The sequence below is a fragment of the Neoarius graeffei genome, chromosome 12 (genome assembly GCF_027579695.1).
Source record: "Neoarius graeffei isolate fNeoGra1 chromosome 12, fNeoGra1.pri, whole genome shotgun sequence".
NCBI classification, from domain to species: domain Eukaryota; kingdom Metazoa; phylum Chordata; class Actinopteri; order Siluriformes; family Ariidae; genus Neoarius; species Neoarius graeffei.
Genome location: NC_083580.1, coordinates 80,588,106 through 80,606,131, shown reverse-complemented (window position 1 = coordinate 80,606,131; position 18,026 = coordinate 80,588,106). Strand labels below are relative to the sequence as shown.

Here is an 18,026-nt window from a genome sequence, read left to right as displayed (position 1 = left end):
GATTTAGGTAATTTCAATCGACACACTTTGAGAAAAAGGTGCTAAACTAGTTTTTATGGGACTAACAAACACTTGTCACATTACTGGTACTTCCACTGTAAACCTGTTAAACTTTTGGTTAGTCACCATGCTATTTTAGCCACCATCCTGACACTGCATGAGTTAGGAGTTCAACAATAAAATCAAAATTTCTCCATTCATCTACCTCCGTTAATTCTTCAAAAACCTTCCGGTGATTCTGACTCAGTGGAAAAACAGAAGTCAAGACCAAAATATTAGTTATTTAATATAGATTTGCAAGTTTTATAAAAGAAATCTGGAATAAAAATAAAAATAGAATGATCAAGACGTGAAGGATATTCAAAATTTCCATCCTGGCTCATTTGCTAAAAAAATTGGGAACCCCTGGGTTAGAGGACCTTAATCAAAAAATTTGTTAAACAATACAGTACCTGTTTCTGACAGTCAACAGTATTATATACAGTATAATAAAATTATCAAGTGAAAATGAGTAGCTGATGTGTGTAGCATAAACTCAAAAAATATCCAACAGTAAAAATGTGTCAGATACAGTTATCTTTAGAGTTGTTGTAAAAGGAACAGTGTAAATCTGTAAGTCATAATTAGCCTTAATTAGCCTATATTTAAAAAAAAAGCGTTTATTTTAAAAATGTAAAATTACAGTGACAAAAAACTTGAGTAAAAATAACCGGCCAAAAAATAACTGTTTGTAGAATGTGTTGTGTTAAAAATAATAAAACTGTAAGAATGCACTCTTACCTCTGTGACTGTCTTCCTTTACTGTGCAGCTGAAATGAAGGAGGTTTGAATGTCTATCCTTGGGCAGGAAATGCTGAAATTACTTTTGCTTTATGCTCATTTGTGGTTAAAAAAAAAAGTGCGTTAGTTCATACAGTTCAGAGAAACACAACCCACCATCATCACAGCTGAGAAAATGACTGGTGAAAAACATCAACGACTACACATCACCTATGAGGTTCTGACTGGTTTCATTTGCCACACTGCAAAATATAATAGTCTTTAATTACATCTTTAATCAAATGACTTCCAATTAATCCAAAACAACTTGCAATGTTCCAATTAAACTTAATTAAAGTCTGGAATTGAAGATAATTAGGGTTTTCACCATTTGAGTTCCACAAGAAGTCGAACACAGGTGCAAAATGTGCTCTGTATTGTGATACAAAGGTTCAAAAACCTGGATGAACACACTGGCTGGAATCTTCTCAGTGATTACATTACAGGTGTTTAGCAGACACTGTTATCCAGAGTGACATATAGTGGCACTTGAAAGTTTGTGAACCCTTTAGAATTTTCTATATTTCTGCATAAATATGACCTAAAACATCATCAGATTTTCACACAAGTCCTAAAAGTAGATAAAGAGAACCCAGTTAAACATATGAGACAAAAATATCATACTTGGTCATTTATTTATTGAGGAAAATGATCCAATATTACATATCTGTGAGTGGCAAAAGTATGTGAACCTCTAGGATTAGCAGTTAATTTGAAGGTGAAATTAGAGTCAGGTGTTTTCAATCAATGGGATGACAATCAGGTGTGAGTGGGCACCCTGTTTTATTTAAAGAACAGGGATCTATCAAAGTCTGATCTTCACAACACATGTTTGTGGAAGTGTATCATGGCACGAACAAAGGAGATTTCTGAGGACCTCAGAAAAAGCGTTGTTGATGCTCATCAGGCTGGAAAAGGTTACAAAACCATCTCTAAAGAGTTTGGACTCCACCAATCCACAGTCAGACAGATTGTGTACAAATGCACTGAAAAAAATGGGCTGTTAAATTAACACAAAAAAAAATCTTGTACATCGGTTGCACTTATTAAAATCATATCCACTAAGACCAATTAAGTCATGTTCTGTTTGACTGAACATGACTTAATTGGTCTTAGTGGATATTGTAATTGTAATTTATTTCATATCAGGGACAATGCACAAAAAAAAACATTAATCTTGTACAACAAGATAATATGCTTTGTGCCAGGTTATAGCAGATTGCTACTTTCCGCCTGCAGTCCCTGGGCAGGTTATGATTTTAATATGATATGATTTTAATAAGTGCAACCGATGTACAAGATTTTTTTGTGTTAATTTAACAGGCCATTTTTTTCAGTGTGGAGGAAATTCAAGACCATTGTTACCCTCCCCAGGAGTGGTCAACCAACAAAGATTACTCCAAGAGCAAGGTGTGTAATAGTCGGTGAGGTCACAAAGGACCCCAGGGTAACTTCTAAGCAACTGAAGGCCTCTCTCACATTGGCTAATGTTAATGTTCATGAGTCCACCATCAGGAGAACACTGAACAACAATGGTGTGCATGGCAGGGTTGCAAGGAGAAAGCCACTGCTCTCCAAAAAGAACATTGCTGCTCGTCTGCAGTTTGCTAAAGATCACATGGACAAGCTAGAAGGCCATTGGAAAAATGTTTTGTGAACAGATGAGACCAAAATAGAACTTTTTGCTTTCAATGAGAAGCATTATGTTTGGAGAATGGAAAACAGTGCATTCCAGCATAAGAACCTTATCCCATCTGTGAAACATGGTGGTGGTAGTACCATGGTTTGGGCCTGTTTTGCTGCATCTGAGCCAGGACAGCTTGCCATCATTGATGGAACAATGAATTCTGAATTATACCAGCGAATTCTAAAGGAAAATGTCAGGACATCTGTCCATGAACTGAATCTCAAGAGAAGGTGGGTCATGCAGCAAGACAACGACCCTAAGCACACAAGTCGTTCTACCAAAGAATGGTTAAAGAAGAATAAAGTGAATGTTTTGGAATGGCCAAGTCAAAGTCCTGACCTTAATCCAATGGAAATGTTGTGGAAGGACCTGAAGCGAGCAGTTCATGTGAGGAAACCCACCAACATCCCAGAGTTGAAGCTGTTCTGTATGGAGGAACGGGCTAAAATTCCTCCAAGCCGGTGTGCAGGACTGATCAACAGTTACCGCAAATGTTTATTTGCAGTTATTGCTGCACAAGGGGGTCACACCAGATACTGAAAGCAAAGTTTCACATACTTTTGCCACTCACAGATATGTAATATTGGATCATTTTCCTCAATAAATAAATGGCCAAGTGTAATATTTTTTGTCTCATTTGTTTAACTGGGTTCACTTTATCTACTTTTAGGACTTGTGTGAAAATCTGATGTTGTTTTAGGTCATTTTTATGCAGAAATATAGAACATTCTAAAGGGTTCACAAACTTTCAAGCACCACTGTACAACATACCCAGAGCAGTTAATCTAGAGCAACATATGCTCCCATCCAGACGACGTCTCTTTCAGGGAAGACCTTGCATTTTCCAACATGACAATGCCAAACCACATACTGCATCAATTACAGCATCATGGCTGCGTAAAAGAAGGGTCCGGGTACTGAACTGGCCAGCCTGCAGTCCAGATCTTTCACCCATAGAAAACATTTGGCGCATCATAAAACGGAAGATACGACAAAAAAGACCTAAGACAGTTGAGCAACTAGAATCCTACATTAGACAAGAATGGGTTAACATTCCTATCCCTAAACGTGAGCAACTTGTCTCCTCAGTCCCCAGACGTTTACAGACTGTTGTAAAGAGAAAAGGGGATGTCTCACAGTGGGAAACATGGCCTTGTCCCAACTTTTTTGAGATGTGTTGTCATGAAATTTAAAATCACCTAATTTTTCTCTTTAAATGATACATTTTCTCACTTTAAACATTTGATATGTCATCTATGTTCTATTCTGAATAAAATATGGAAATTTGAAACTTCCACATCATTGCATTCTGTTTTTATTTACAATTTGTACTTTGTCCCAACTTTTTTGGAATCGGGGTTGTACTTTGATTTTTAAAACCCAGGCCACAGATGTTTTTAACTTAATCCAAGATGAAAAATAATGGATCAGCTGGCTGGTGGCGTTTTCCACATCCTTGACAACAGTGTTCACTGTCAAGTCCTTTTTGACCTCTGGGTCATCAGCAAAAACCACATCAAGATCCTCTTTCAGATTAGGCCATTCCTCCTCTGATTTGGAGAGAAACTCAGGTCCATTTAACCATTTCCTACCTTTCAGGAAATCCTGAGCTTTCATTCCTCTTGACGCTTCATCTGCTGGATTCTCTTTCGAACCCACATATCTCCACTGCTCAATATCTGTAGCTTCTCTGATGACAGAAGTTCTGTTTGCCACAAAAAAGTGTGGAATCGTCTGGTCTCGTTTGCTATGTATTTAAGGACTGTTGTGCTGTCTGTCCAGAAAACTGACTTCTCCAGCATAAGTTGCAACTCCTTCCACAGCATTTTATAAATTCGAACAGTAAGAACTGCAGCTGTGAGTTCCAATCTTGGGATCATAGTCTGCTTGAGAGGAGCAATTCTAGCCTTTCCCAAGAGAAATGCCACATGTATCTGGTGATCCTTTTCCAGTCTCAAGTAAGACACAGTTCCATATCTAACTTAACTGGCATCAGAAAAGTGGTGAAGCTGTGCTGAAACAGGTGTTCCAAAGTCTCTGGGTTTAATACAGCATTCCACTTTGAACTCAGCCATTTTTTGAAGGTCTTGCAGCCATTGAGACCACTGCTTAGAGAGGGAATGGGGAATGACTTCATCCCACTTTAGGTTTCTCTTACAGAGCTCCTGCAGCAACAGTTTGGCTGGCATACTGAATGGGGCTAAAAATCCCAAAGGGTCATAAAGAAAGCTAACCACTGAAAGAATGCCTCTTCTAGTCTGTGGTTGTTCTCGAACTGAGGTCTTGAACTTAAACATGTCAGTACCAATGCACCACTGTTAAGTCCAAGTGCTCGCTTTGTTGGAAGTTGATCTGCATCCAAATCCAGCTCCATCATTTTATTTGCGCTCCTTTCCTCTGTGATTGACAGCAGTACTGTACGGTTGTTGCTGATCCATTTTGAAAGAATAAATCCTCCTTTCTTACAGAGAGCAGTCAAATCCTTGATCATTTGTACAGCTTCTTCCTCTGAAGCCATAGCTTTCAAGCAGTCATCCATGTAAAAATTATGTTTCACTGTATTGATCACTTCAAGTGGGAAATGCTGTGCATTATCTTCTGCTGTTCTCCTCAGAGCATAATTTGCACAACTTGGTGAGGATACAGCACTAAACAGATGAACTCTCATGCAATATTCCTGTGGAGGCTGTGCAATGTCACCATCTGGCCACCAGAGGAAGCAGAGAAAGTTGATGTGCTTATCTGGGACATGTACTTGGTGAAACATGGCTTTGATGTCTGCCATTACTGCTACAGGTTCTTGCCTAAATCAAATGAGAACTCCAATGAGAGTGTTGGTCAGATCAGGTCCCTGCAAGAGTTGGCAGTTCAGTGATGTCCCTTTATATGTTGCTCCACAGTTAAAAACAACTCTCAGCTTGCCTTTTCTGGGATGATAAACTCCATGATGGGGAATATACCACACCTTTCCATCACTTTGTTTTAGTTGGTCAGCAAGAACCATCTCTGTATATCCTTGAGTAATCATGTAATTTAAGAATGCAGCATATTCCTCCTTAAATGTGCTGTTCCTGTCAAATTTTCTTTTCAGGCTTTGGAGGCGCTGTTCTGCTACACAGAGATTAATTGGCAGGATATAATCTTCCTGTTGGAAAGGTAAATCAATACAATAATGACCTTCAATCATTTCTGCTGTGCTGCTTACAACATTCATGAACTTGACATCTTCTCTGGACATTTCAGTCTGCTCCTCAGATGATCTCTCATTAAAGTCATGATTATATTGTTGAATCAGCATGTCTTGAAGGTGTTCAACAGATATTTGGTTGGCTGTTACAACAGGGCAGCTACTCTTACTCCTACTGCTTGTACCATGAAGTGGACCATTAATGACCCAACTGACCCTGGTTCTTACTGCATAGGGTCCTTCATCCTGGCTGTTTATTACCTCCCAAGGCTCCATTACTTTGGGGGCATCAGTTCCAATTAGGAGGTCTACATCTGCATCAATGTCATGGACCTTTACATCCTTCAGATAAGACCACTGAACAAGATCCTCTTGTCGGGGGACATTGAGTGAGGAAACAGGCATGAATCTCTGTGTTAAAACTGGATGTAATCATTCATGTCCACACCAGACTTCAAAACCTGACAGAATATGAGCATTTACAATTTTCTTTTGCCCCATTGTTCTCATCAAAAAACTTGCCTTTTTACCACTCAAGTTTAATTTTCTTGCCAGATTCTCTGTGCAAAATGTTCCTGAGCTTTCTGGATCCAAAAAAGCATATGTCTGCACAGTTTTGTCACTCTTGTGGCTCTTAACTTTAACTGCAACAACAGAAAAGATAGAATCATCTTTAGAACCGGCCCCAATATGGCCACAGGTCTGTGACATTACAGTAGCAACACTTGGAGCGCTCACAGACTGTTGTGATTGTTTGGAGGATGTGCCTTTATCCTGCCGCTCGATATGAAGGATTCCTGGATGCTTTTGGTTACACACATTGCAATCCAAATGACTCCTACAGCCTTTGCTTGTGTGGCCTACTTTCAGGCAACCAAAACATATTCCTTTTTCCTTGATGAAATTAATCTTATCCCAGTGTAATTTAATTTTAAACTGAGAGCAGTAATCCAGTGAGTGACTACTTTGTAAACAAAACAGACAACTGTAAATTGAGGAAGACTTGACTTTGTTTCTTGTACACTGAGTTATGTCTCCTTCCTTTATTGTGGTGACATTCGTAGCAAAACTGCTTTCCTCCTTCTTTTACATGAAATGACTGGGCTTGGAGGATTTGGATTTGATGAGTGGTGAGTCTTGAATGTTGTCAAAAAGTGGATCTGAGGCAATTTTGACTTGCTTTTCAATAAAAGTAACAAGATCAACAAACTGTGCTCTCTGACCATTATTCTCAAGTAGATCACAAGCAACACTCCTCCATCTTTCCCTTAACTTGTAAGGAAGTTTCATGACGATGCTTCTCATGTTAGAGGGTAAATCCAGCTCTTTCATTTGTGTCATTTGCTCTGTTAGATTTGAACATCCTCGCAGAAACAGAGAGAATGACTGTAGTGCTTTAACATCCTCACTTTTAACAAGTGTCCAATTAAGAATCTTTTCCATATAAGCACTTGCAAATTTGTATTCATTTCCAAAATGTTCTGCAAGAAGAATTTTGTCTTTTTTGTATCCAAGCTCTGAAGGCAAGTGTTGACAACTGTGCACTAAGTTCCTTGGTTCTCCCCTGGTGTATTGCTCAAGAAAGTGCAAACGATCACTCCAGTTAGATGTTTTCTCCTCCACTCTGTTTTCAAAAGCTCTAATGAAAGACCTGTAGTGAAGAGGGTCTCCATCGAACACAGGGATACTTCCTGATGGAAGTACAGAGCTTAGATCTTGCTGGACCAGCAGAGCGGCGATGTCATTTTGTCTCTGCATAATGTTTACAATCTCATCCTGAGAGCTGTTTGTCGGAGCTTGATACTGAGGGTGTACCAGTCCTGCTTGATTTTGATTAGCAGTTGACGAAACTTGAACTGGTTCATTAACATTGAAAAACATCTCATCCATCTGTGTTTCTCTGCTTTGTTTAGGCCTAACAACTTGTGGTTGAGGTATGACAGACACATCAGTAACATTCACCTTTTCATCCAGAGTTAGTGGTACACAGGGCCGTCAACAGGGGGGGACAACCGGGTATTTTGTCCCGGGCCCAGGCATGAGGGGGGGCCCAGAACTGGTCCCTCATGAAGATGTCATTAATCATTCTGTTTCATTTCAAAATGTGTTGATTTGGGGGAGAAAAATGTGCTATATTTGCATTCAATGAATGATTTCTGGTTCTTTTGCCTTTATTGTCTTCGAAAATAGATTCAAGAACCCACCTACCACCCCTAATGCAGAAATGGATTGGTCTTTGATTAAGGCGCCAAATAACATGGCACTATTCCATCATAACGCTTCGACAATAAGCATGCGAGCCCGTTTGCCAACATGCACAAGTCAGGAGCAAAGAAAAGAAAAGAGAAAAAGAGATGAAGAAGCCAAGAGCCTCAGGGGCTCACTGCATAGATATTTTAGAAAAGATTCAGATGATGCAGCAGGTGGTGAAGGCAGTGGGGCAGCTGAGCCAGGTAAGACACAGATAACTTTTTTCCAGCCCCGTAATGTAACCCCAGCGCACGCGATGCGCCATTCATAATTATAAAGTAGGGGATAGCAGGGTACACTGAGTGAACACTGAAATGCACAGGGCATTGAATTATTTCATAAACATATCGGTTTAATAACACTGTGTTGCATATATCTCAATGAAGCAAAGAATAGCACATTGGCCCGCAATCATATCCAAATGTTTTAGGCACGCTTGCTGAGCTGCACTGAGCTGGACTCCGGTTAGCTGAAAGCCCGTGGAACGCTGCCTCTTGTTAATTAAACCTTATTTTGTTGGAAATCATCCCGTGTAGATACGACGGCATGTGAAATTGCCAGCTAGATAGAGTTTAATGTAACAAATGGGCTATAAATGGGGTGTTTTGAGGTTAGTCTGTTGCAAAACATTAAACTTTCGCTTAGACTGGATACTCTTCAAACAATTCCCTTGCTCAAGTGAAAAATGATAGGCCTGTATGAAAAGCGCAATTAATGAAAGTAGCCTAATAAGCCCTAAATGAATAAAACAACCTCTGTTTTATTGTTGCTGCTTACACGTTAAGATTTTGAAATCTTCTCGGTCCAGTTCTATATCCAGGGAACGTTGTAATCCTTTTGGTTTATCCGTAATAAACGTGTCAGCCCCCAGGTCAGATAGGCTAATGTTACGTGGTTGGGAGGGTGTCAATTTTTTTTGTAACATTCTAAATCGAGTACGGAAAGGACATTTATGAAAAACAAGACAAAAAAATACACTGAAAAACTCACTGTACACATCACTAGTGGTGATGCTTCTATGTTCAGATTTTGGGAAAGCCATAACTCCGTTCTCATTGAGGCCCAGTTCCATCCCGTAAACAATCATTTTGGTTTATCAACTACCTGCGCTCAAACATGTCACAGGAGAGGCTCAATGGGCTGGCTATGCTCTCTATAGAGCGCAAACTTGCAAAGAAGCTGGACTTCAATGACCTTATTGACGACTTTGCCACAGCAAAAGTCCGGCGCATTGCATTTCGCACCTGAATAGTTGCAGACTAAGGAAATGTTCAAACTGTAAATATGTAGAAATGTTGAAATAAAATGGTTGACTGTTATAATGGGCTTGGAATACCTGTTATTTAAGGGTTGGAGTGAATGGAGACTGTGAAAAGAGGGGTTGGGTGTGGGTGGTTGCTGTGTGGCGATGTGTGTGCGCGCGTATGTGTGTGTGTGGGGGGGGGGGGGGGGCACTCAGATTATTTGTGTGTGTGTGTGGGGGGGGGGGGGGGGGCACTCAGATTATTTTGTCCCGGGCCCAGCCAAAGCTGTCAACGGCCCTGGTGGTACAAACATGTCAGCATCAGGATTTAATGCACTTGCTCTTTGAGAATTGTTCCTTTCAAAATAAGAGTTCATGCCGTCTGATCGTTCTGAACCACATTCAGATGAATTAATCTCCAGAACATTAAGTTTTGCATTTGTTGCAGCCAGCTCAGTTTCAAGTTCCAGTTGTTCCTTTTCTCTCTTTAGCTTTTCCTCTTTATCTTCAATTAAATGTTTCTTTTTTAGCGCAGCAACACGCTCCATCAGAGCTGCCTTTTCGGCCTGGGCTTTAATGTGTGCTGAAACTGTCAAGGAGGTCCGAGATAACTGGGAATGAGGTTTACAGAGCTTGATTTGACACTTGACACATTGGAAGCACTATCATCAGGATTTATTTCATCTGCGACACCTTGATCATCAGGAGATTCAGTAACTGAATATACGTATGGATGACCTAGTTTGGAAAGCCAGTGTTGTACCGTTTCAGTGAAATCATTCAACTTGATCATCTGTGCCTTGAAGTATTCACATTGTCTTTTAATTTCATCTTGTGGCAAAGGTACAGTAAGTTTATTAAAGATTCATGCAGCTCATTTGCGTCTTGACAACACTGAATAAGCTTTGCAAGCTCAGAGTTCACTGAATTAACACTTTCATTTGATCCCATTAACACAGTGATTTTTTTCCACAGACTTTTTTGCTTGTTTGCATTTTACACTCCTGTTTTCTTGGCACATTTCTGTATAGAAGCAGAATCCTTTAGAAGTGAGTTTAATGTTCCTTTTGGTTGACAATATTTCAGCCTCTTTCGCCGTATCATCAGACATTTAAACGATTTTTCCAAAACTACTTGTTGCGCAGCAATCAAAATCCACAATGGCCAAAAAAAATGCAGATAAAAGTAGCAAAACAATATGACTATTGGCTGATCAGATCCAATTCATCACACAAAGACACCACACTGTGAAGTCGGGTAATTTTATGAATGGAAGCCGCTAACAACTATGCGTAAAGTGTGCGTAATGATGACCTACCGCACTTCAGCGCCGTTCAAACTTTTCCAATTTGATATGAAATACTGACCTTCAAACAGGGCGGCTCATGAATTTTTTTTCAGGGGGGGCAATTTTCCCCCGTTATGTCTACACCAGACCTGGGCATTTTACGGCCCGCGGGCCGCATCCAGCCCTTTGGTTCATTCTGACCGGCCCGCATAAGGTTAATTAGAAATTACAAAGTAAACGTATTTTCTAATTTTACCTCATGCATGGACTGAATGTACATTGCTTTTATTTTGAAGTTGTGTTCAACAAAAACACAATGCACGCGACATGAACATGAAATGAAAACCCATGAAACCTAATCCCGCGATAACTACTTCCGTAATTTGTCCAGACCAACCACAAACTTGTACGTCATCCTTCAAACGGTCCAGCCAATCACATAGTGTGACGTCACCAGCAGGCGCCGGAGCCCGAGCCGATCTGTAGATCTGATACCTACACCGAATCGACTGATGATCATCTGTCAGCTGTGCTTCGCATCTCCACCTCAGACATTCAACCTGACTCTGATGCACTCGTTAAAGACCAACAGAGACTAGATTTCTCTCACTGAACAAATAAAAAACTGAAAAACATCAAATGAGGTGATTAGACTACAAATGTGGGCATCATTATTACAATATGATGTATCTTGCTTGATATTTGGAGTAGAAAGACAATATTGTGATGTCTTTATTGTGTTTTGGGGTGAATGTGACTGAAAAAAAAAGTACAAACGTTCACATTTTGTTAACCATTGTTTTGGGAAATTTGACTGAATAAATTACATTTTTTGTAAGGCAACCTCGTTTTTTCCATACTCTTACCAGTCTTAGCAGCTTGTAAAAACAATGTTATTTACTGCTTTATATAAAGAAATACAATTAATATTATGCAGAATTTAGTTCAGCCTTTTGGTCCGGCCCTCCACAAAATTTTCTGTTTCTCATGTGGCCCCATGGAAAAAATAATTGCCCACCCCTGCTCTAGAACCTGGATATACCTTTCAGCATTGATGGTGTCTTTCCAGATGTGTAAGCTGCCCATGCCACACGCACTAATGCAACCCCATACCATCAGAGATGCAGGCTTCTGAACTGAGCGCTGATAACAACTTGGGTCGTCCTTCTCCTCTTTAGTCCGAATGACACGGCGTCCCTGGTTTCCATAAAGAACTTCACATTTTGATTCGTCTGACCACAGAACAGTTTTCCACTTTGCCACAGTCCATTTTAAATGAGCCTTGGCCCAGAGAAGACGTCTACGCTTCTGGATCGTGTTTAGATACGGCTTCTTCTTTGAACTATAGAGTTTTAGCTGGCAACGGCGGATGGCACGGTGAATTGTGTTCACAGATAATGTTCTCTGGAAATATTCCTGAGCCCATTTTGTGATTTCCAATACAGAAGCATGCCTGTATGTGATGCAGTGCCGTCTAAGGGCCCGAAGATCACGGGCACCCGGTATGGTTTTCCGGCCTTGACCCTTACGCACAGAGATTCTTCCAGATTCTCTGAATCTTTTGATGATATTATGCACTGTAGATGATGATATGTTCAAACTCTTTGCAATTTTACACTGTCGAACTCCTTTCTGATATTGCTGCACTATTTGTCGGCGCAGAATTAGGGGGATTGGTGATCCTCTTCCCATCTTTACTTCTGAGAGCCGCTGCCACTCCAAGATGCTCTTTTTATACCCAGTCATGTTAATGACCTATTGCCAATTGACCTAATGAGTTGCAATTTGGTCCTCCAGCTGTTCCTTTTTTGTCCCTTTAACTTTTCCAGCCTCTTATTGCCCCTGTCCCAACTTTTTTGAGATGTGTTGCTGTCATGAAATTTCAAATGAGCCAATATTTGGCATGAAATTTCAAAATGTCTCACTTTTGACATTTGATATGTTGTCTATGTTCTACTATGAATACAATATCAGTTTTTGAGATTTGTAAATTATTGCATTCCGTTTTTATTTACAATTTGTATTTTATCCGGCGGCACGGTGGTGTAGTGGTTAGCGCTGTCGCCTCACAGCAAGAAGGTCCTGGGTTCGAGCCCCGGGGCCGGCGAGGGCCTTTCTGTGTGGAGTTTGCATGTTCTCCCCGTGTCCGCGTGGGTTTCCTCCGGGTGCTCCGGTTTCCCCCACAGTCCAAAGACATGCAGGTTAGGTTAACTGGTGACTCTAAATTGAGCGTAGGTGTGAATGTGAGTGTGAATGGTTGTCTGTGTCTATGTGTCAGCCCTGTGATGACCTGGCGACTTGTCCAGGGTGAACCCCGCCTTTCGCCTGTAGTCAGCTGGGATAGGCTCCAGCTTGCCTGCGACCCTGTAGAAGGATAAAGCGGCTAGAGATAATGAGATGAGATAATGAATGAGATGTATTTTGTCCCAACTTTTTTGGAATCGGGGTTGTAGTTCTTATGACATTGGCACAGAAGAGGAAGGAGTTTTGTGCTTCTGCAGGCCTTAATAAAGAACATGAAGTGGACAGGAAAGTTCAGAACTTTAAAGTCACACTCAAAGGACAAAGTCTGACTCCTGAAGATCTTGTGAAAGCAGAAGAGTCCATCATTCTGTATGCACAAACACACAAGTTTAAAGCTGAAATTGCTTCACTCAAGAATGGCTTTAAAACCATCTCCAAAGAAAGCCCACTGTACAAACTGGATCCAGTGTTGGATGATGAAATCCTCAGAGTTGGTGGTCGGTTGAATAAAGCAGTATTGCCAGTAGAATCCAAACATCCAGTGATTCTTTCTAAAGACATGCATGTATCCACACTCATTTTGTGCCATATTCATAATCAACTGGGACATGCAGGGAAAAATCACATGTTGTCTAGGTTATGGCAAAAATACTGGATCACTAATGCAAACTCTGCTGCCAGGAAGGTAATATCAGACCGTATTGTATGCAGATGCAACAGAGGAAAGCTGATCGAGCAGAAAATGGCTGACTTACCGGAGGAGAGGGTGTTGCCTGAAAAGGCCCCTTTCACAAATGTAGGAATTGATTATTTTGGCCCCATTGATGTTAAAAGAGGCAGAAGTCTTCTTAAAAGATATGGAGTGCTGTTTACATGTCTGACCAGCCGTGCTGTGCATCTGGAAGTGGCTTATACACTGGATACAGACTCCGGTATAAATGCAATTTGGAGGTTTATCTGTAGAAGAGGTCCAGTCTCAGCTATCAGATCTGATAATGGCACAAATTTTGTTGGAGCCAACCGGGAGCTGAAGGAAAGTCTGGCTGTTCTGAATCATAGCAAAATTCAAAGGGCTTTTGTTCAGGATGGCATAAAGTGGAGCTTCAACACACCAGCAGCTTCCCATCAAGGTGGTAACTGGGAGCGTCTGATTCGTTCAGTGAAGAGTGTTCTCACCTCAGTACTTAAAAAACAAACTCTGTATGATGAAGGGCTCCAGACCATTTTCTGTGAGGTTGAGGCAATACTAAACGACAGACCCATCACAAAGGTCTCAAATGACCCAGATGACTTAGAAGCTCTCACACCAAATCACATTTTAATGTTGAAAGGAAAACCAATCATGCCACCAGGACTGTTTGACCAAAATGATCTGTACATAAGGAAAAGGTGGAAGCAAGTACAGTATATTGCTGAGTTATTTTGGAAGAGATGGATTTCTGAGTATCTACTTATGATGTAGGAGATACAAAAATGGACAAGGCCAAGGAGAAGCCTCACTCCTGGAGACATTGTTCTTGTCTCGGATGCCTCGGCTCCAAGAGGCTCTTGGATCATGGGGAAAGTTTTGGATATCAGACCAGATGCAAAGGGCCTGGTACACACTGTGCGCCTTCAAACAAGGACCAGTATTCTGGAGAGGCCTGTGACGAAGCTCTGTCTACTACTGGAAGCAGCAGTTTAACGTCATGACTCTCTCTTTCTCTACCTCTTTTTTTTTCTTTTTTCTCTAATTAACCTGTGCTTCATTTTGCAGGTTCATTAAGAAGACAATTTATGCAGGGTTACTACATGACACATAGAATAGGTCTGTTTCATAGTTGTAGTTTCAGAAATAGCTCCTTTTTTGTGGGTATCTTTAATTGTGATATTATGCACAATTAGGGGCCGAAGTGTAGGACCTAATTGTTAGTTTTGTAAGGTTTAGTTTTTGTTGTGAAAATTAAATTTATTAATTATGAGTAATTTTGTTTGTTTGATTAAGTGTTTGCTTTATTTAGATTAGATTTTGCTAATATTTTTGTTAGTTAATTATTTGTTTAGTATATTTAGATTTGTATGGTTTATATTTTGGTTAATTTTTGGTAATTGGTTAACACTGTGGACATTTGAGGTTATTTGAGTAGGTAGGCACATTGAGGACCAGCATGCACCGGGGTGGGCCTATGGTTTTTTTACCAGCGCAAGAGAGGTAGCAGCAGCCATGGTTTTCTGTGTTCTTTTGTTTGTTTTATTATTTTGAAATAAATCACGGCAAAATACAATACTATGGAATGGACATTCAACTTCTTTTGCCTGCGTTAAACCACATCCCCATGGTGCATCAGTGGCCTTTTGATTATGTTTTGTTTATTTTGTTTTTCTGGACAAATGGCCACTACATTGTCCTTTTGCAAGTCTTCTGCAGACTGAAGCAAGTTTTCTTCTGGGCTCACCATATATTTGGCTCCATCCATCTCACCTTCAACTAGTGTTGTAGTCAAGACCACTGAGACCAAGTCATGAACAAGACCAAAGTGTATTGAGATCAAGTCAAGACCAGAACCAGACCACTGTGTGTTAAGGGGCAGGGGAGGGGTGACAGCCATTAAATTTCAAATTAGCAATGAATGATGTTATCGGTCCCATTTGAAGCAGGAAATTTTATATCCAATTACAGTAATGATGTTAACAAATAAATCAGGCAATGCACAGGGAGTTTAATGAAATCCCCACAGTTGTGGTCTTGACCGGTTTTGAAATAAAATCCCGAGACCGAGACAAGACTGAATAACAATGCGGTCAATTCCGAAATAAGACAGAGACTTTCAAAAAGTGCCCTTGAGACTGGTCTTGAGTTCTACAACACTGCCTTCAACCCTGACCAGTTTCCCTGTTGTTTCAAAGCATCCACTGAGCTTGATACTACCACCACCATGCTTCACAGTGGGGGTGGTGTCCCCAGAGTGATAAGCAGTCTTGGGTTTTCAAATGTAGTACTTTGTGCCAAGAAGTTGATTTTTGGTCTCATCAAACCAGAGGCTCTCTTTCCATTTGTTTATTGAGTTCCCAATTGGGAATTTATCAAGCTTTGTTCCAAGAATGGCTTTCCACTCTACTGTTAGCTTTGTGAAGTGTCCAGGCTAAGCCCACCCTATGAACAGCTTCCCCTATCTGAGTCACCCTTGGCTTCTTGGTTGTGTCTCTGACTAATCCCCTCTTTACTCACTTTGGTGGAGATACAGTTCTGCCATATTCTTTTGGGGTTTTTTTTAAACAATGGCTTTAATGTCTCTCTCTGTAGGATGTACAAAGTGTACGATATGTTTTATAACCAAACCCAGATTCATACATCTCTTAAACTTTGTCTCGGACTTGTTTTGAGTTTTGATAGCTGAACTCCATTCAGCAAATGATGTGACTTCTTCCCTATGAGGAAGGAAGGGAAAGGAAACAAGGACAGGATGAATCAAGGACAAATGTATCTGCCAAATAGAACATCCTCGCTCACCCAAGCATCGCTTTTAATCGACATCACGTATTGATGGAATGTCACACAGCCGTATGGTCGGTCGGAATAATGCAACAAGGTCTGATTTCATACTAAATTAATAATAATGACATATTAATGTTATGTTATATGTTACTATTCTTAAATGATCTGTCTGATAAAGTTTCTGTTCATTACCTTCTCATACATGCATGCTTTATCTAAATTCAAACACGTTAATTAACTTTATTCAAATGTTTAGTTGTTTTTAAAATAATAAAAAAAGGGCTATTCCTGACATGTGAAGCTCAAGGTGTAGGTTGCAAATTTATTCTGGTTTATGTCACATGCCACAACAAAAAATACATTTATTTATGTTTATATGTTCACTCTAAAAAGTGTTTATGGCTGTGTATAGCCTTTAAATATGTCTATAATATTCATGTTACTACAATAAGTTTGTAAACATACAGTGTGTATTTCTATTTAATGAGTTCAACATAAACCATTATTTCCCTATTTCTATTGTTGAACTTACATATTTTACTTACGTGGACATTTTGCCATCAGTGTAAATAAGTTCATCTTCATGATCCATCATCTCACATCCACAGTAATCCGTTATTTTGTTGTAATATACTTATTCATGGCATTAAACCAGAAAATTTAAATTTGATTGATTCTGCAAATTCATCATGAACATGTTCTAATATTCTATGAAGACAGTCGAGTCAGTAAAATTGCCTAGATATTACCAGACTAGATGTTGGTCTGAGGAACAATCTATAATTTATTCATTACTGCAATAACAAGAATAACAGGGTTTAGAAAATCTTCAATATTTTCCAAATTCACCGCCCAAAAAATTCAGTATGAACAGATTGGTACAAATAATAGTTTTTAAAAAAGAACACTTCAAGGTAAATTACATTTTATAATCTATCTCCTGAAGCACAATCAGAAGTGAGTCTAAATCACATTCTATCTTTCCCAGTCTACATTATTCCACTGATTATTAGGATATTTTGTTTTTAAAAAAAACACCACATAATGCACATAAACTCTATTCTCCATTATATTTCATTCTTCATGTTTCCTTTCTCCATGTATTATATGTATTTTAAGACCGACCCAATTATCCTGAACCAGGTTTATTTGTGACATCATGAAAATGATTAAACTGTAAACATGATTTGAACTTTTTGTTTGTTTTGTTGCAGTAATGTATCGATTGTATTTATTCAAATGAGACATGAATCTAAAGGACAAGGAGTAAGACACTGATACTGAAGCATACTGAAGATGAAATATGAACATGATGGTGTAAAAATGTTGAATATCTTACTACATTGCAGGTGCAACAAGAGAAAAAAAAACTAACAAACAAAGATCTCAAGGAGGTCACGGAGGTCCAGAGAGTATCAGTTCAGCTTGCTTTTTTCCTTAAAGGCAAACAAAACCCAAAAATAAATGCTGTTTGCTGATTACAGTAAGTGCCCTGATGTGCCCTCTGCACACTGAAATTAAAAATAAAACTTTATAACAACAATTTATCCATTTTAAAAGTTATGATATTGCTAAAAATAGGGTTATGTGGATGCAACCATTTGCACTGAAACCGGATATCCGCCTGTGATGTGACCAGATCACTAGAACACGGTTTACCTTCGTTACATAGAGCCGTCAAATTAAGGTTTCTAGTTCTAAAAAAAAAAAATCCCCAGGTGCCACTGTTCTCTCTCTCTCTCTCTCTCTCTCTCTCTGTGTTTTCACTGCTTTCAATGGGTTGAATACAGAGAGAGAACTTCACTGTACTGTAATATAAATGTGACAAATAAA

At 39.6% G+C, this 18,026-nt stretch overlaps 1 protein-coding gene across 2 annotated transcripts in view; it reads right to left on the bottom strand.

Annotated features, from left to right (window-relative positions):
• Positions 1-18,026, bottom strand: part of gpr34l (G protein-coupled receptor 34 like) — a 471,084-nt gene that overhangs the window by 1,721 nt on the left and 451,337 nt on the right. The window contains exon 1 of one of the 2 annotated variants that reach the window (XM_060936523.1): positions 781-963. The exons of the other annotated variant lie outside the window; for it this stretch is intronic. The gene's annotated coding sequence lies outside the window, so the exon portion shown is untranslated. Of the gene's footprint in view, positions 1-780; positions 964-18,026 lie in introns of those variants that run through there. 2 annotated transcript variants of the gene reach the window in all.